The sequence below is a fragment of the Microcebus murinus genome, chromosome 20, assembly GCF_040939455.1.
Source record: "Microcebus murinus isolate Inina chromosome 20, M.murinus_Inina_mat1.0, whole genome shotgun sequence".
Taxonomy (NCBI): domain Eukaryota; kingdom Metazoa; phylum Chordata; class Mammalia; order Primates; family Cheirogaleidae; genus Microcebus; species Microcebus murinus.
Genome location: NC_134123.1, coordinates 35,590,248 through 35,609,397, shown reverse-complemented (window position 1 = coordinate 35,609,397; position 19,150 = coordinate 35,590,248). Strand labels below are relative to the sequence as shown.

Here is a 19,150-nt window from a genome sequence, read left to right as displayed (position 1 = left end):
CACAGTTTGTTTAACCATTTACCCAGTGAAGTGCATCTGGGCGGATTCCAGTTTTGGCAGTTACTTTTTTTTTTTGAGACAGGGTCTTGCTTTGTCACCCAGGCTAGAGTACAGTGGCTTCATCATAGCTCACTGTAGCCTCCAGCTCCTAGGCTTGAGCGGTCCTAGCCCCCCAGTAGCTAATTTTGATCTACAAAATGTTAGTCTCATGTGGTTGGGTCTAGTTAGGTCAGGCGCTGAGCAATTTGGTGCTTCCTCTGGAGGGCAGAAGGGTCACTCCAGTAACACATTTCGTCCCATCTCTGTGCATGTATTTTAACTTATGGAAAAAGTGTTTTATTAGGAAAGCCACAGCTCTGCACTAGTCTCTTAAAACCCAGCCTGTGCTCATGTGCTCACAGCACTTTATAAAAGGGACACATTGCTGCTCTTTAGTGGGGTCGAGGAAAAGAGAGAGAGGCCCAGTCCTGAGGCTGTTTGAGTGTGGCTGCTATCCGGAACCCAGGGCTCGATTGTGCTAGCTTGGTCAGTGTGTGGGTGCCTGCCCTGGACTGGGCTCCTGGAGTCAGTAGATGGTTCCAGTGTGGACTTAACCGATTGGCCTGACTTATACCAGTGAGAACTGTAGTTCTGCATAAGATTGGGATTGGAAAGGTGGTTCTCTGGCTAACAGTGTTGCGAGTCCTGTGGGGGAAGGCCAGTGCAGTATGCCCAGTCTTTGCTAATTTGGATTCCTGGGCATTTAGGGCACTGGGTCTGTGGATAGAGGGAGGGAGTTCTCCCTTGTGTGGGCCTGAGCAGCAATGAGTGCTTTATGAACCAGAGTGTGGGGCTTCTGCAGGCAGCACGGTCTGTCTCTTTGGTGCGACTGGATTACGTCAGTGTTGGTAAAAAGAACTGCTCATCTTACGCTGAGTGAAAACCGTGATTGGCAGTTACAGGGTGAAGTGGGAGTGAATTAAATACTCATAAATGTAGACATATGAGTAAAATTCTTCTAAAATTTGGGGTTCCACTTGAGGAGAAGAGGGAGACTCTGTTGGTGAAAACATTAGTAATCTTGTACTTTAATTCTTTACCCAAAATAATAATCATGTTTATCCAGGCTCCTTCTGAGGTTCTGATTCCACGACAGGGACAGAACTGTGGTCGGGGGCTTGGCACAGAGAGTGGGGAATGGAGCAGCACTTCCTCATCGTGCAGGGAAGGGGGGAAGGGGAAGCCAGACAGTGTGGGGTTCCGGCACCTGTGCACGTTGTGTAATCAGGGTAGCGAGCATATCCATCCCCTACACGCATGTCATTTCTGTGTGGTGATAAGTCAGGGTCCTCTTCTCTAGCTGTCTTTGGAGTAGACAGTACATTATTATTGGCTGTAGTCACCCTACTGTGTAATAGAACACCAGAACTTACTCTTGTTGTGTAACTAAGTTTGTACCCACTGATGGTATTTTTTAAAATACCAACAGTTTTTTCTCTGCCCCTAATGTGATAAATAGCTCCAGATAAATAGAGAAGGAGGATAAATTTAGGCTGGGTGTGGTGGCTCATACCTATAATCCCAGTATTTTGGGAGGCCGGGGTGGGAGAATCACCTGAGCCCAGGAGTTGGAGGCTGCAGTGAGCTACGATGGCACCTCTGCACTGCAGCCTGGGTGACAGAGCAAGACCCTATCTCCAAAAACTAAAAAAATAAAAGAAAGATACATTTAAAATCTTGCATTACTCTACCATTTAGAGATAACCATCATTAATGTTAAGATACTTTCTAATTTTTCCTACACAGATTGTATCTGGGAAACTTCATTAGCACCTGGGACTATTGTTTTATCTGCATTGCCAGTCCTGCAGATGGAAACATCTCTTTACCTAGATTCTCGTCTACACTGTGCATAGTGACAACCCTCCACCTCTGGCCCCGGCACCGTTGTGTTCCGACACTGCTGTTTCCTGTTTCTGTGGTCGATCTGCGCAGGTCTGTGTGTCCCGAGCTGCAGATGCACTCCTATCTACGGCAGCTGTCAGCTGACAGCAGAACTCGTAGCCTGGTGGTGTGTCTGTTTTTAAACATAGCTCATTCACGGTGGTGGTGGTCTTAATGTGAACACGTATGTTAAATGCAGCTGTTTTTTGTATCTTAGAATATTTCTTCAATGTTTATTCGAAATATTTTAGAGGTTCTTGATTTGTTTGTGTTACCTTCCAGGAACACTGGAGTCAGTCACCAGAGTTTGTTCTCTTAGAATGAAAATATCTTTAGACCAGAATTTGGGAGACTGGGGCGTTCTATTCCCGACTTGCTTTTAATACCCTGTGTGCCCTCAGATAACAGAAAATGATCTTACTTTATACCTAATTTGGGCCCAGTTTCCTCATGTGTAAAGTAGCAGTTGGAGTAAAGCAGTCATTCTCTGCCTGGCTGTTTTGCCCTGTAGGGGACTTGTGTTATTGTCTGGAGACATTTTTGGCCGTCACAGCTTGGTGGGGCTCCTGCTGGCATCTGGGAGGTGGGTGCTGCTCAGCCCATTCCATGCACAGGTTCTGGTCCAGAGTGTCGCTGCTACTGGGTTTGAGAATCATTAAGTTAAAGATGGTCTAAGTTTCCTTCAGAATTCTAATAGTAGACATTATTGTCATTTGCAGTATTCTCGTGTAGACAGTCATCACATACTATATTTTTGATACTGCCTTCATAGGGAAGTTGAGAAGCTTCACGACATATTTGCTGCTTTTCATTAAAACCAAGTTGTGTCGCAATTGTAAACTGCTCATTCATGGTTGTTTTTAATAGTCCTTGAGGTTAGTAGCAGCTTTGATAAATCCCGCACAGGAACATAAGGACAGAAAAACCAAACCTCACTCCATCTTTACAAAACACATGCGCGTCTAAGTGTCATCAGGAAACCATGTTGTTCTTTTGGACGCTGAGTGCAGAGTGTGGGAACCTTGCTTCAGACAAGGCCTCGTGTCCTGGCAGTCTGCTATTCCTGTCTGTGTATTTCCCTGACTCAGTCTGTATGTACTTCTGATGCATGTGGAGTCCGTGGGCAGCCTGCCGTCTGTAGGGGGTTGTGGTAAAATGTGAGTGGGTGAGATTTTTTGTTTTTTGTTTTTTCATCTATACTGGTTTAATTCTTGAAGATCTCAAAGCTCTCTAGGGAGATGCTACAGTTTTATTCACTTTTTTTAATGGTATGGTACTGCAGTATAATCTTTCCCTTTTAAAACACTTGGTAGAAATGAAATCACCTCATTATTTTTCTACACCTTTTTTTTTGTTTTGTTTTTTTGTTTTGTTTTAAAGACAGAATCCTGTTCTGTTACCCTGACTGGAGTGCAGTGGTACCATCCTCGCTCACTGCACCCTTCAACTCCTGGGCTCCAGCAATCCTCTTGCCTCAGCCTCCTGAGTAGCTGAGACTACAGGTGTGAGCTGCCTCACCCAGCTAATTTTTCTATTTTTTTGTAGAGACGGGATCTTGCTCTTGCTCAGGCTGGTTTGGAACTCCTGACCTTAAGCAGTCCTCTTGCCTCTGCCTCCCAGAGTCCTGGGATTACAGGCATGAGCTTTAGCACCTTCTCTATACTTTAAAATTTAATATGCTTCTTGGGTGACTTCTGGGGCCCCAGAACCTCATCCAGGAGTGTATAATAAAGCCCCGTGGTTTGGCCCCCACTCTTTCTCTTTGTCTGTCTTTTCTTTTTACCCAAAGGGTATAAAAGGCCTCAGCCCCTTCAGACGGTGGCGACTTCTGGGGTCCCCCTCTCTTGGGGCCCCAGAACCTCTTCCAGAGTGTATAATAAAGCCACGTGGTTTGACCTGCCCAAAAAATAAATAAAATTTAATATGCTTCTTAAATTTTAAAATTAGCTTTTAAAAAAATTATCTTATTGGGAATGTTAATTGTGTTTACATGGCAAGACTACTGTAGTTACTTTATTTATTTGATTCCCTCTAAAATCTGGTATTGCAATAATTCTGTAAGATTATATTATATGTAGTCATTTGCTCTTTTTTTGCTATTAGACTTTGTATTTACTTTCAAATTGTTGAGATTGCTACATTTTCATATAAAACGATTCAAGAACAAAAATAAATATTTGTCTCTGTACTTTTAAATTCCTAGTTGTGAATTATAGAAATAAATTATTTCAGTTAGTCATAAAATGGAGCGTGACCCCACAGCACATCCCCTGCCTTCTCTTTCCCCTGTGCAGTCAGCTGGGAAGGCACTGGGGGTGCAGGTGCTTTGGCTCCTGTCAGCATGTCACGGGCAGGTGCCGCAGTGATTGTCATGGCACAAGCACAGGAGCCCCTCCCCATCCAGCTGGCCATGCTCTGCCAGCACCATTGGGCATTCTCAGTGCCCTTCCCCGTTGGCATTCACCTCCCTACCACCACCACCAAAGGGAACCGTTACTTTGAATTTTATAATTTCTTTAACCTTTTACTGAAATTTTACTATGTGCATGGTAAATCAAATGTATTAAGTTTCATGTGCTTTTGAAAGCTATAGGTATGTTTGATATATTCCCCTAAGACCTGCTTTTTCATTCATTGTGAGTTTTGAGATTCAGCTATGTTGATATGTGCAGGCATAGCTCAGTGGTTAATAAGAAATGGTTGTGCTTGGACGGAAGCTGTGGGGTGTGGACCTGCCCCTGCCAGGAAGGTGTCAGTGCAGCAGGGGCTTCTCTGGGCAGATGTGCCTACCGGGTGCTTCCCCCTCAGGGAGGCCCTCTGTACACAGCCACCCCCAGACAGCATTTTACAATCATATTTGCAAGATGTGTAGGCATTTGTGGGTTCACTGTGATCCTCCTGTGTGTCCTGAGTTGTGCTGGGAAGTACTCAGACTCACAGTGGGAGGATGCTGGGGTTCATTTCTGAACTGGAACTCCGTGACATCTGTGTCTTTGAGAACAGATCCCTACATAGGTTAAGGCTGTAAAGAGAATAAAATGGGGTGAGGTGGCCCTGCCTTGTGCAGCATAGGTGGGAATGGGGACCCCGAGCACAGATACGGGGCTTATGGATGTTGAGGGGCAGATCCCTATGTAGGTTAAGGATGTAAAGAGATTAGAGTGGCGTGAGGTGGCCCCGCCTGGTGCAGCGTAGGTGGGAAGGGGGACCCCGAGCACAGATGCGGGGCTTACGGATGTTGAGGGGCCTCCAGGTAGAGGAGAGTGGGAAGTTGGGGACTAGGTGGGGTTGGTGAGGAAGGTGAATCAAAGGGAGAATTTAATGTGTTGCTTTTTTTTGTTTGTTTCTTTTTTTTAAAGAGACAGAGTCTTACTCTTTTTCCTGGGGTAGAATGCTGTGGTGTCAGTCTAGCTCACAGCAACCTCCAACTCCTGGGGTCAAGCGATCCTTCTGTCTCAGCTTCCCGAGTAGCTGGGACTACAGGCATGTGCCACCATGCCTGGCTAATTTTTTCTATTTTTAGTAGAGACAGGGTCTTGCTCTTGTTCAGGCTGCTTTCGAACTCCTGACCTTGAGTGATCCTCCTGCCTCAGCCTCCCAGAGTGCTAGAGAGTTTAGATTTTATCCTGAATGTGACAGGAAGTCCACAGAGGATGCAGAACACTTTGACAAAGATTTGATGACTGTATTCTGAGATTTCTGTAAATTTCCATCCAAGCCCATGCATGGAAACTGCTGTGAGTGGCCCCCAGGAGGGTGAGCCTGGTGCTGAGCCCTGTCCCAGGGAGAGCCCCACCCAGATCATTGGACAACCAAGGCCTTGTCCTTCTCTTAGCCCCCCGAGAGGCTCTGTTCTCTAGGAAAGACAGGGAGTCAGGATTCCATTGTGCAGGGCCCTGAAGCAGGGCCTGGTGTGAGCCCTTTCCCCGGGCAGCCAGCGCGCTTTGGACAACTTCCGCCGTCACAGGGAGCAGGGGTGGGTGGGGGGTTACGAAGACAGGAGGAGGAGGTGGAGTAAGCAGTTCGGCCCGAGTGAAGGGAGACTGAAAGCTCGAAAGGACTGAAGCTGAGATTCTGTATTTACGTGAGCTGATTTCACTCTCGTTTCAGAATATTCACAGCCGTGCTCTGGGACACGCCTCTGTGGGATTTAATACACAGTCCTCGTCAGCGTTGACCTTCAGCTATGGAATCGGTAAATATTTCACTGTGTTCTTTCTTATCAATTTATGTTATTTTCATTGGTTTGTAAAAATGAGTATCAGAATAATGCCTAAGTGTGCAGGCTGGTTTTTTTGGGCTTGATAGTGTTTTAGCTAAATGTCTTGACTTTTGTTCTAGATGTCACTTAGGGTGTTTTCTGAGTGGTTAGCAGTGGGCTCTCAGGGCTCAATGGATAGCATCATTAGTGTCACAGTGAGAGGAATTCTGCTGAAAGATTTAGATAGGTTAGTAGCCTAGTCTGTAAAACAAGTTTACTTTTCTTCAGCTTCCTCTGTCTGATTTTCCCTATCCCAGGTAGTCTGGAGATACTGAGACCCTGTGGTTGCTGTGTGTGTTGCGTGATCTGTGCACATCGCATTAAGAGTTTACATGCAGGATGGCTTTTAGATACCACTGGGAGCATGGTCATCACTGTCTCTGGGACAAGGCCGCACGGGCCTGGTGCAGATTCCACTCTGGGTGTCCTTTGTATTGACTCATCTTGGCCGCTGCTTGTGCTCCTAGAAACTTGAGCCCGTGTGTATGGCTCTGGGGTAGCTGGTGGGGTCCTTTGCCGGTTTGACTGCTTGCCAGCTCCTTGGTATCATGGGCATGTTTTTGGAGAGGGGGCAGCTGCCTGCATGAACACTTTGGCCTTGGTTCTGACCCAGTGTGTATTCTGGAGGACAGCCTCCTCGGGAGATGCATTGTGACTGGTCGTTATTTTTCCTGTGTGTGAGTCGATAACAAGTGGAAAGAAAACTGGCTCCTTTTAGTTTTCATATCTTGGCTAAGTTTTAGTCAGTGTTTTAAAACAAAACAGTCCAAACATACGTTATCAATTTGTGGTGTTGTTACTCCTAGCAAACATGAAGAAAACCTTTCCTGCTGCTTCCTTTGTGAGTTTTCTTTTTTTTTTTTTGAGACAGAGTCTCGCTTGTTGCCCAGGCTAGAGTGAGTGCCGTGGCGTCAGCCTAGCTCACAGCAACCTCAAATTCCTGGGCTCAAGCAATCCTACTGCCTCAGCCTCCCGAGTAGCTGGGACTACAGGCACGCGCCACCATGCCCGGCTAATTTTTTATATATATATTAGTTGGCCAATTAATTTCTTTCTATTTTTATAGTAGAGACAGGGTCTCGCTCAGGCTGGTTTTGAACTCCTGACCTTGAGCAATCCGCCCGCCTCGGCCTCCCAGAGTGCTAGGATTACAAGCGTGAGCCACCACGCCCGGCCCTGTGAGTTTTCTTAATCTATTGTGTCCGTCCTTTATCCTAGCCACTTGGAAATGCACTGACTGGTTTCTTCCACTTGACGGAGTATTTCCTTGGAAGTCGGGAATGGGGCTTGACAGAAAGGGAATCTGCGATGTCCCTGGCCATGGGCCTGGAGTTGTCTTCTGTAATCTGCAGGGTGGGTGGACGTGAGGAGCCAGCCTAGGCAGTAGGCCTGCCAATGACCAGGGTTCGCAGGTGGGTTCTGCGTGGTTGTCACAGTAGGGGTGGGTCACGGTGGGGGTGGGTGCGTGAGGGACCAGGTGCCTGGGAGAAGAAAGAGGCAGCCACGGGGAAAGCCATACCTGCCCACACCTGCCACCTGAGCTGTGCCTGTTTCTCCAAAGTGTGGTGTTGACCTTAATGTGTAATAAGGAAAAACAAGATGCTTTTTACCTTGGTGTTGAAAATTAGGTTATTGATAAGCATTTAGTGATTCTCAAAATATGTGTGTTTCCTTGATCAAATGGAAACAAGATATCAGCGACTCTTTGCTGACAGAACCTGGGATTGGCCTAACTGGCCTGGTGCTCTAGTGAATTGAGAAAAACAAACACGTTTAGGTTTTATGGCATAGGAAGTGTTGGCTTTTTGACCATACTAGGGTAATAATCTAAATTGTTTAGTGCCATTTGTCACTTTGGTGAACTGTAAGTATTCAGGTAATAGTGATGTTAACAGTCTTTTTTGTCTGTGGTGGTTGGAGTGAATGAATGGAGGCTGCTAGCTCTAGTCTGTTCTGGCTGCTGGGGGCGAGTGTGCGGAAGTCAGGTCGCAGGTGTGGGAGAGAGCTGGGGCAGCACCAGTGGACTTCGTCCCACGGGAGTTACTGAGGTTCATCCTCGATGGTCTTTTCTGGCATTAAAATTCAGGATTAAAAAGAAATAAATTTGCAGGTTCTGTAATATCTTTCGTTGTTATTTATATCGTTCATTCTTATTTTGGTCACCGAAGCTGGAATATGAGTACTTTATTTCAGATATAAGATCATTTTTCCTGACAGGTAGACTTGTTAAAGCTTCTTAAGTGTATTCTGCTGTGTCCTTTTCTCCCATCTGGGCATGAATCGGGTACTCAGTGTGGATGGATTCTGGGCTGCCACGTGTGGCTGTGGGATCTGGGGCCCAAGGCCGTCTGTGGACTGGGTCCACCAATGCTGCTAATTCCGTGACCTTGGGCATGTTTCTTCAATTATCTGAGCCTCAGTTTCCTCCCTGTGAAAGTGGTAAGGGTAATACCTATCTTAAAGATTTCTTTAGAGATTAAATACACTTTGTGGAAATGTACATGAAAGGATTTAATATTTTTTTACCTTTCTGTAGCATAAACTCCAGTTTCAACTGACATCTTTCTTGGCCGGGGTGATGGGAGGGGCACGGCTCCTGACCATACCCAGGTTTGTGGTGGTGGTCACCCAGCCGCATGGGCTGCCGCCAGTGCTGCGCTCCAGCACTGGCCTGAGCAGCGTGTGAAATGGGGCTTCGAGTGATGTTTCCAAAAACACTTTGGTTTTTCAAAGAGGTATATTATGATAATAAAGGCAGTGTTGTATCTATTAAAGGAGGCTTGGATTTAATGTTTTATATTTTTAATGGAACACCTTTATTTAAAATAGAAAAGTGATTAGTCTTTGACTTGCTTAAATGCTGAGCTCGGATGGCATTCACAGAAACGGTGTGCTGGGCTTTCTCTGTGCCTCCGCAGTCTGTGAGCAGCTGTGCTTACCGCTGAGCCCCTCCCAGGTGCTGGGATGCCTGGGTCTCTAGCACAGGGCTGGAGTGGGGTGGGCAGGATTGTTGTCCTTGACAGCCCACTGCACCCTCTGGTATTGAGAGCAGAGAGAGAAGCCCTTCCTGGGGTACCTGGCCATTAGATCACGGCCTGGGCACTTGTGTTGGGGTGTGGCCACGGTTCTTGGGGAGCTGTTAACGGGGCCATGGGTCTGGGCTGGAGTTTCCAGGCTTGTAGAAAATCTATAGGTCCTAATGCTAATTCACTTCCCTTTTTCAACACATTATGTTTTGTTTGGATTTAGAAATTGATGACAAAGCATACTTTACTTCATTATCAAAGAAATATACATGGCTAATTAAGTGAATATAAATTACCAAATTTTTAGTATAATCAACCTTTATTATAATTTTAGGGTTCTAAGGAATTTTTGTAGGTAGGCTCCTTTAAACCTCAACTTACAGAAGCTGAGATGTTACTTAAATTAGGTTTATTAAGATAAAAATTCACAATTATGTCCAGTTTTCCCCAGAAGCTTGATGTCTCTCTTTCCATGGCCCCTGCTGATAGCAGCACTCAGGGGCTCTTAGTCTACTGCACCTGAGCTGCCCGGTGAACTCCAGTGCCCAGGCTGAGGAGGTTTGAGAAGTCAAAGTGGCTGCAGCAGGTGGCATTAGTCCTGGGTGTCAGTATCATGTTTTTCCTGTCTGAGTGTTTTTAGCTGGATGGGCCTCTGGTCTCCGTGACCTCCATTGACCTGGGGGGCAGGTAGAGATGATGCTGGGGACCCAAGAAAGGTTTGTGGGCTATGAAGGACTTCATTTCTTGGTTATAATATTGCTATTATTTTCTTTCCATTATTAACTACAGTGATTCTCATGGGGCCAGTGTTTATTTTATTTTGTTATTTTTAGAGACAAGGTCTTGCTCTGTTGCCCAGGATGAAGCGCAGTGGTGTGCTGACAGCTCCCTGCAGCCTCGAGTCCCTGGGCCTCAGTCATTCTCTCACCCCAGCTACACACGTGTGCCACTAGGGCCTATTTTTTTAATACCATCAATTTTTAAAGTGGGCTTTAGGGATATTTTTTCCCTCCATGTTTTTATATTTGACAGTAAAACAGTTTTGCCTGGATCTGGAATAGTATAGATGCTTAATAAGTTCTGTTAAAGATGGCCACTATAACGACACCAAAGTACCTTTATACTTTCCTGCTTGTTTCTTGCTGAATGTAATCGAGTTCCTGTAACGAGTAAGGACTCTGTTCACCTTTAAAAATGTCGTTCATTAGAAGAAGTTTCACTTACAAACTTGCTTAGATTTTAGTGGGAGGAAGAGAAGAGGAAGGAGACAGGTCCAGTGTGGCCTGAGTGCCTTTGGGCCAGGCTGAAGTGAGGTGTCTGGGGAGTGGCCAGGAGGGTCTGGGAGGCATCTTCATGACTAGCCACTGGGTTTCTCAAGTTCTGGTGCAAACTGGTCTCCTCCTCCACTCTAGAGCAGGCCTCTTGGGTCCTCGCTGTTTGTGCTGTGTGCTGGGAAGGAGGACGTGTGATGTGTGGGTATCGGCAGAGCAGTGCTAGTGGGTGTGGAGGGTGGGCTGCCCTGAATGTGGAGATGTGGTGTCTGATCTGGCTGGCTCATTCTGTCTCCTTGGTGGCAGTTGTGGTCCCTCCCAGTGTGTCTTGCACGTGGAGATGCTGAAGGTGCAGCTGAGTGGGCACAGGGTGGTGAGGTGAGAGGAGTAGAGCGACAGGCCCTGGGGCCCCAGGGCAGCACCAGCATATGCACAGGGAGGTGGGGTAGGGCACCGGCTCCCAGGCTGGGGCCTGGGGGTGTGGACAATGGCAGCCACACCAATGTGGACTCCAGAGCCCTGGGCCATGCAAGGGCCCCCTGGGGCCTCCTGCCCTTGTTGCCTGACTTTCTGTTCACCAGCCTCTCAGGAAACCATGTGTGGGGGCTAGGCAGCCGGGACATGTTGACTTTGGCAGTGGGAGCGGCTAGATCCCGCTCGAGGTGTAGAAACACGCACACTCCCACACAAGCACACACACATGACTTGTTTCTTGCCCTGACCACCAGTGCACTCACTAACAGCTCCTGTCTTCCTCACCCTAGCCCTTCCATCTCAGCTCTGACTTTGCCCAGGGTTGAAGCTTCCTTGGCTCAGAGTGCTCTGAACTGGCATATTAGGAGAGGGAAACGAACAAGGAGGGTTCCTTCAACTGTTATAGCTTTTGACTTTGTTGACCTTTTGTTAAATGGGTGGTTTGTATATAGGAAAAAATAAACCTTGAGGCCATGTTAGCACATCAACAAGGTAGCAGCGCTTTTGGGACTCTGAGTATTTCTGGAGGGTAGAACTGGAGTGGTGGGCGGAGGGCAGAGGGTGGCCTTCGTAGCCCAGGGTGGCCCGGCCCTGCAGGGTGTCTTGCACCTGCTCTGCAGGCCTAGACCATTGCCCACCACCACGGTCCACGGATCTTCTGCTTCTGTCCACTTTCTCCATCTCCTGGTAACAGCCTCTGTTTAAAATTATCTTGTTTTTTGTTATTGGGAACTATAGTTCCCAAATATTGTCCCCTGGTGGCTGACTAAATGCTGCCTTTGGGAATGGACTTTGTAATGATTTCAGGAGAATGTTAGGTGGCGCTCAAAGGACAGTACCCACTCTGTTGGATTCCATGATATTAAATTTTATGTTAAAATTTTGTCCTGTAGCTGCACAGCAAATAGTATTATACACATTTAGATTGAAATTAAGAAGTGAGGCTGGGCATGGTAGCTCACACCTGTAATTCTAGCATTCTGGGAGGCCGGGGCGGGAGGGATCGCTCAAGATGTCAGGAGTTCAAAACCAGCCTGAGCAAGAGTGAGTAGAGATGAGCAAAACCCCATCTCTACTAAAAATAGAAATTAATTGGGCAACTAAAAATATATAGAAAAAATTAGCCAGGCATGGTGGCACATGCCTGTAGTCCCAGCTACTTGGAAGGCTGAGGCAGAAGGATCGCTTGAGCCCAGGAGTTTGAGATTGCTGTGAGCTAGGCTGATGCCATGGCACTCTAGCTCAGGCAACAGAGAGAGACACTGTCTCAAGAACAACAAAAAGAGCACCCTGGCCCGGCGCGGTGGCTCACACCTGTAATCCTAGCACTCTGTGGGAGGCTGAGGCGGGCAGATCGCTGGAGGTTAGGAGTTTTGCGTCTCTACTATAAATAGAAAGAAATTAATTGGCCAACTAATATATATAGAAAAAATTAGCCAGGCATGGTGGCGCATGCCTGTAGTCCCAGCTACTCGGGAGGCTGAGGCAGCAGGATTGCTTGAGCCCAGGAGTTTGAGGTTGCTGTGAGCTAGGCTGACGCCACGGCACTCACTCTAGCCTGGGCAACAAAGCGAGACTCTGTCTCAAAAAAAAAAAGAGAACACCCTGTGTATTTGCATCTTCCAGCAACTCTTACGGTCTGTGAGAGGCTGTCCTCTGCTGGGTCTTCATAGACCTTATGTTATGTTCTCTTTTTTCTCTTACAAAACCCTAGGAAATAACACTTTCTACATTTTTTCATAAGAAGATTCTAGGCTTCAAAAGATATTGAGGAAGTAGGGTTTTCAAGATGCCTCAGCTTGTCATGGCAGAGTGAGTGATTTGAGGGTTGGGGTCTGTCCTTGTCTGTCTGTCGTGCTAACCCAGAGGGGTTAGGGTTAGGGTCAGCATTTGGCTCCAGGGAAGGTGGCAGGTGCATTGAGTGAGGGGTTGTGCTTCGGGCACTTGTCCCCCCTAGGCAGGACCTGGGCCCCGGGCCCCTCTTTCAAACTTGCCTGCTCATCTCAAGGGCCTGAGCGTGCAGGTATACTCGAGTGTCTTGCTCCTGGGCAGCTGCCATGTGCCTAAAGTGTGCCTGGGCCAGAGCAAGGCCTGTAAGTAAAATGAAGGGAATCTGGGCTGGCTACTCACACCTGTTTGGGGTCACTGCAAAGTTGTTTCCTAAAAGCCTGTGTGCCTGTCTTCCTCTTCCTCCTCTGTGCGGCCAGGTGCCGGTCGCTTTGCCCCTCTCTTTGAGGTGGTTGTGCCCGCCTCACTCTTCTCTGGCCTGAAGCTGAAGGAAGCATGCGTGTGTGCTGCTACTGCCGTTTGCTTTGTGTACACAAATGCAGTACTTGTCTTGGGGCTGTCACCTGTCCTGGAGTCTGGGACGTTGGGAGAACCTTGGTGGTGGAAGGGAATTCTAAGGGGACACTGGAGTGAGGTTTCCCGGGGAGCCTGTTGGCTGAGTGCATATACCCAGTTCACAGGCGAGTCTTGGAAGCTGCCTTGGCCTCTTCCAGTTCCTTATCAGGGGTCACACTTGTGCCATGTGACAACTTTCTGTTGTCTGAGTGAGAGACGGGCTTTAGGGGCGGAGCTGTGCCCCTGCCTGGCAGCTGTGGCTGAGAAAGACAGCTGTGATTTCCCACACGTTGCTGTAGGCGTTTTCTCTCTTTACCCAATAACTTACCAGTTTGGCTTTCTTAAGTTACCAGACAACAGGTTTGAACAGAGGTGTTCATTTTTTGACCGTGTGTGTGTGTGGCTGTCGTCTCACAACTGTGATGCCAACCCTGGGGAGGTGGGTGCTGTTCCCACTGGGAGTGGGGCAGAGGGCAGTGGCCTGTGGCCAGCACTTGGGGAAGGGCATTTCAGCTTTGCTGGGTCGTCCTGTGTTTCATTCTCACGCTTCCTCTGTAAACCTCTGACCATATCATCTCCTGTTGTCTTTCTCTGCCAACTCTTTCCAGTCCTTTCCTTATTTTATTTATTTATTTATTTATTTATGTTTTGAGGCAGAGTCTCACTCTGTTGCCTGGGCGTCTGCCTGGCTCACAGCAAACTCAAACTCACAGCTCACCTGAAACTCCAGGGCTCAAGCCGTCCTCCTGCCTCAGCCTCCCAAGTTAGCTGGGACTGCAGACATGCGCCACCATGCCCAGCTAATTTTTTTCTATATATTTTTAATTGTCCAGATAATTTCTTTCTATTTGTAGTGGAGACAGCGTCTCACTCTTGCTCAGGCTGGTCTCGAACTCCTGACCTTGAGCGATCATCCCGCCTAGACCTCCTAGAGTGCTAGGATTACAGACGTGAGCCAGTGAGCCACCGCGCCTGGCCTGATCCTTTTCTTAGATGTTGCTGTTGCTTAGCGTTCCTGTGAGGGTGTTTTTGTCGGTTGTGTTGTTTTTTTTTTTTTGAGACAGAGTCTCACTTTTTTTTTTTTTTTTTGAGACAGAGTCTTGCTTTCTTCCCTAGGCTAGAGTGAGTGCCGTGGCGTCAGCCTAGCTCACAGCAACCTCAAACTCCTGGGCTCAAGCGATCCTCCTGCCTCAGCCTCCCGAGTTGCTGGGACTACAGACACGAGCCACCATGCCCGGCTAATTTCATATATATATATATATTAGTTGGCCAATTAATTTCTTTCTATTTTTATAGTAGAGACGGGGTCCCGCTCAGGCTGGTTTTGAACTCCTGACCTTGAGCAATCCGCCCGCCTCGGCCTCCCAGAGTGCTAGGATTACAAGCGTGAGCCACCGCGCCCGGCCCAGAGTCTCACTTTGTTGCCCAGGCTAGAGTGAGTGCCGTGGCGTCAGCCTGTCTCTCCGCAACCTCAATCTCCAGGGCTCAGCGATCCTACTGCCTCAGCCTCCCGAGTAGCCGGGACTACAGGCATGCGCCACCATGCCCGGCTAATTTTTTTTTTTTGTATATGTATTTTTAGTTGGTCAATTAATTTATTTCTACTTTTGGTAGAGACGGGGTCTCGCTCAGGCTGGTTTTGAACTCCTGACCTTGAGCAATCCACCCACTTCGGCCTCCCAAAGTGCTAGGATTACAGGCGTGAGCCACCACACCTGGCCGGTCGTGTTCTTATGTGTTGTGATTTGTTTCCCAGGACTTCTCCTCCTCCTCCTCCTTCAGTGCTCCATGATGGTCCTTCTGCTGCCCCCAGGAGGGCGTCCGTGTTTCAGGGAGCCCATGCCCTGGGACGCTGTGCTGTTGGTTATGTCAGCTCCAGGGAGACACTTGGCCTGCCTTCTCTGCCTTCTCTTGTCCCTGTCCTTCCTGCAGCCATAGGCTGACATCCGAGTGGTGGATTCTGCACTGGCTTTCCTCCCCTTTGCTCCCCGTCAGTTTTCTGTCCCCTAGGTGGTCAGTGTTGGAGAGAGTGCGTCTGTCTTCCTCACAGCAGGCTGCTGTGCTTGCATGCCTGTGTGCTAAGTAGGGCGTTTCCTGTGGATGGGCTGCTGAGTCCATGTGGGGCGCCTTTGTCCCTTGCCCCCTCCAGGACTGCCTGCTAGTCCCAGAGCACGTTTGGTGGTCTGTGATCTGCTCCCACCCTCGGACATGGGGGAGGTGGTCTCTGGTGCTCAGGCCTGTGTGTGCCGGGAGGGTCTGTGCTCTGGTCAGAGCTATGGGCATAGCCTGTGTCTGTCCTGGAACCCACTGTGTGCATGTGCCAATTCAGAACTGAAGGTCTAGAAGGGCTTCTTGTCCACAGCACTGAACTGTTGCCAAGTGTTTATAATTAAGAAACAGGAAACAAAGGGTATAACTAGACCTAGGAGCTTGGTGATCTGGCTGCTGTTTGATGGAGATCAGTTGAATTCACAGTGATCCATCCTTTGCTCTGAGGATTGCTGGGAGGGAATGTGGGGAAATTGAGCCGTAAGTGCCAGGGTCTGGGTGGGAAGAGGAGCTTTATGGTTGGTTGTGGCACCTCAGTGCCACGTTTCTGGACAAGTGACCATCAGTGCATGTCTCATGTGCAGCAGTCAGGAAGCGTGATAAGAAAGCTGCATGCATGCAGAGGGGCTCTTGAGCATAGGTGATTGCAGAATGCACCATGGAACTCAGTCTACCTCTCATGGTGGCATTGCAGTCAGCAGCAGACTGCATGTTCGTCAGTGGTCCCTATGTTTACTGCACCTCTGTGTCTAGATACACAGACACTTCCATTGTGTTGCAGCTGCCAGCAGTGTTTAGCAGAGTGATGTGCTGCGCAGATTTGCAGCCAGCAGACCACACGGCCGAGGCGTGTGTGGGCTGTGCCGTCCAGGTCTGTGTAAGTGCACGCTGTGGTGCTCATGCAGGGATGGAATCACCAGGCCTTGCGTTTCTGAGGATGTGTCTGTGTTGCTAAGTGGTGTGTGGCCGCACTGTATTTTCTCTTCCCTTGATTGCCTACGTAGGGCATCTGTTTCTAGCTAGTGAAAATTATTTGAGAGCATAGATTCTGGAGAAAAAGTGCTCTGAAACTCAGTTAGAAATAACAATACAGAAATAGGATAGGACCGTGGTCCCCCAACCCTGGCGGTGGCCTGTTAGGGAGTGGGCCCCAGAGCCGCACCCCTCCCTGCCGCGTCTGTGGGAACATTGTCTGCCATGAAACTTAGGAAAGGCGGGCACAGCAGGCGGTGAGCAGCGAGCGAGTAGCTTCATTCCATCTGTGTTTACAGCCGCTCTCCCTTGTTTGCATCAGCGCCTGGGCTCCGACTCTGCCTTACGGCTTCACCTGTGCTTGCACCAGGTGAGCATGAGTAGTGGTGTTAGGCCTTGGGGTGGGATGCTGAGAGGAGAAGCTATTAGATGCTTCTTTTTGGAAGTCTGCTTTCAGTTTTATTTAAAACAACAAACTGCATTTAAAGTGGTCTGTGGTTACCACTTTGGCTGATGTTCGAGTGCCCACTCTGAAGAAAAGAATGCCAACCGAACTTTAGCAGTGTGATTTATGTGGCGATTTCTTGTGTGTGCAGTAACTTTGAAAATCAAAGCGACATTTGGATGTCTGTCATCCTCAGAGCAGCTCTGCAAGGTACGTAGAGATGAGCTGATGGCCACATGGACCACGGTGCTCCTGGCTCCTCTGCTCTGCGCCCGTGACCGTGTGAGGGAGTTGAACACGCCGCTTGGTGGTGCGGACTTGGTGATGCTCACTCAGAGGTTCTCACTCTCTGGATCCACGTCTGTGTCCTGTCTGTGGCTCAGATGCCCTGGGGAAGCCAGGCCAGGGCACACGTCAGACTGGCAGCTGTGCTGGTCGATGGCGTTTTTAAGGCAGCTTTTCCTTTTTTTTCCTTTTACCTGGGATCGTTTGAACTGATGCCTCATTTTCTGAAGGACACTAGAATAACAAAATAACATTTTGTGGCTAATAATCCTTTAAAATGCGTAGAAAAATTTTACATGGGAGGCATAATAGGTTTCTACATTTTAAGTGTTTCTAGAGAAAGCAATTTTTCTTGCCCGTCCAGAAATTTGGCTTCCTTCCTGCAGTTCCATTTTCTTAGTTGCACGGATGTTGGCATTCTCAGAGGCGTCTGCTTGTGATCCAGTGCTTTGAGGGGTGGGAACACCACAGTGTCCCTCACTGGGCTTCTCTCGGCTCCCATGCTACTGTGAACTTGCAGGCCGCATCGCTGCTGGAGCCGCCTGCGGCTGTGTCCATTGCTGTCTGTTGACCCTGCTCTTAAACAGGCTTGTCCCGGGTGGGTGTGGTGCAGCTGCGCATCAACGCCTGGCTAGCAGCTCTTGCGGGTCCATGTAGAATCTTCCACAGCTTGGAATTTTGGTCATATGTTTGCCATGCTTTGAATCTCTGGCATTTGTTTGCCCTATGTTAGTCTTGTAGTCTTGCTACTTTTTGTGTCCTGTCATATAAAAATGCGTTTTGGAACCCCCTCCCTGGGAGGCAGCAGAAGTTTCGTGTAAGTGGTCTGGAGTCTTTGCTAGTTTGGGGGCGTACTTCTCTTTTTAAGCTGTCATTGCCTCTCCTGGTTGAACACGTGCTGAGTTGCCTCATTTGTGGATTTCCTGGGATCGCGTGACAGCGTTCCATGCCTCAGTTCAGGGATAAACATGTGATCCTCACCACAGCAGAGTCCTCCAAGAGGAAGGAACAGCGTCCCGTGTTCCCAGCCGTGATCACGGCAGACAGATTTCTGTGTTCTGCTGAGATCAGCCAGGAGGGAGTGACAGGGCCACACAGCGACTGCTTTATTTTTATTTTTAAATTTTTTTTCACCTTTAGAAATATTATCTTTAATTTTAAATCTCTGGTTGTCAGACATTTGTGAGAGCACCAGCTATCCTGAGGGAAACCTTGGAGGAAACTGGCTGCTAGAGGGTTCGTTACGTGTCTTTCGCCCCCATACCCAGGTTGGAGGATGGGTTTGTGTGTCAGGACCACACAGACCAACACCAGAGTTCTTATGGCTCCGCCCTGCCCAGCACAGTTCACTGTCTTCTGGGCTGTCACACGCGTGCTCAGGCTCTACCCACAGTGGCTGCTTTACAGCGTCTCAGGGGCCTGAGTCAGTGCTCTTGACGCAGAAATAAGTGAACACACGGGCCCAGGAGTGTTGGGTGTACCTGTTAGGGAGAAATTTCTTTGAGATATTTTACCTGAAAACTTCAAGAATGTCTCACATTGTGTAGTTTATGATATATCATCGTGTATATTAATAAGAAAATGCCGTTTCAGATCACTTACCGTCAGCGTGGTCTGAGTGCTTCCAGCACCCAGTTGGGTCCCAGTTGTTGATGCTGGGGTTGAGGCGAAGGGCTTGCCCCAGAGCATGGCCTGGAGCTCGAGGCACCTGCTGTGGGAAGGTGGTGGTGCCGCTCTGTCCAGGGCCACAGAGCCAGGACAGCCACACCTCTGTGGAGCACCTGCCTGCGTGTCCCCCACTCAATTCCCATGGTGGCCACCTCTGGAACTGTCCTCTTGATGCATCCCTTGGCCCCTCTTCTGGAGCACTGCCCTCCAAGGCTCCGCCAGTCCTGCCAGTGCTCCATGCCTTCAGAGATCACTGAGTCTGTGGGCTTCAAATTCTTATAAATTTAAAACAAATAAAAAATTTCTATTTGGTTGCAATTGGGAGATTTGGGGTAGAAAAAGTCTAGGGCAGAAATAGGATTTGGGGTTAGCAGGGAATAGAGTTGGGCCAAGGGTGAGTTCTGTTTTTTTTAATCTCCACAGTCCTCAGTAG

General features: G+C 48.4%; 1 protein-coding gene across 8 annotated transcripts in view; it reads left to right on the top strand.

The window, feature by feature from the left end:
- ANKRD11 (ankyrin repeat domain 11) overlaps positions 1 to 19,150 on the top strand; it is a 178,400-nt gene that overhangs the window by 60,181 nt on the left and 99,069 nt on the right. For 4 of the 8 annotated variants that reach the window (XM_012737261.3, XM_075995894.1, XM_012737258.3 and 1 more), the window contains exon 2: positions 6,034 to 6,118. The exons of 1 other annotated variant lie outside the window; for it this stretch is intronic. The gene's annotated coding sequence lies outside the window, so the exon portion shown is untranslated. Of the gene's footprint in view, positions 1 to 1,785; positions 2,051 to 2,097; positions 3,426 to 6,033; positions 6,119 to 19,150 lie in introns of those variants that run through there. 3 more of the 8 variants (XM_075995890.1, XM_075995891.1, XM_075995892.1) reach the window with 3 other exon arrangements.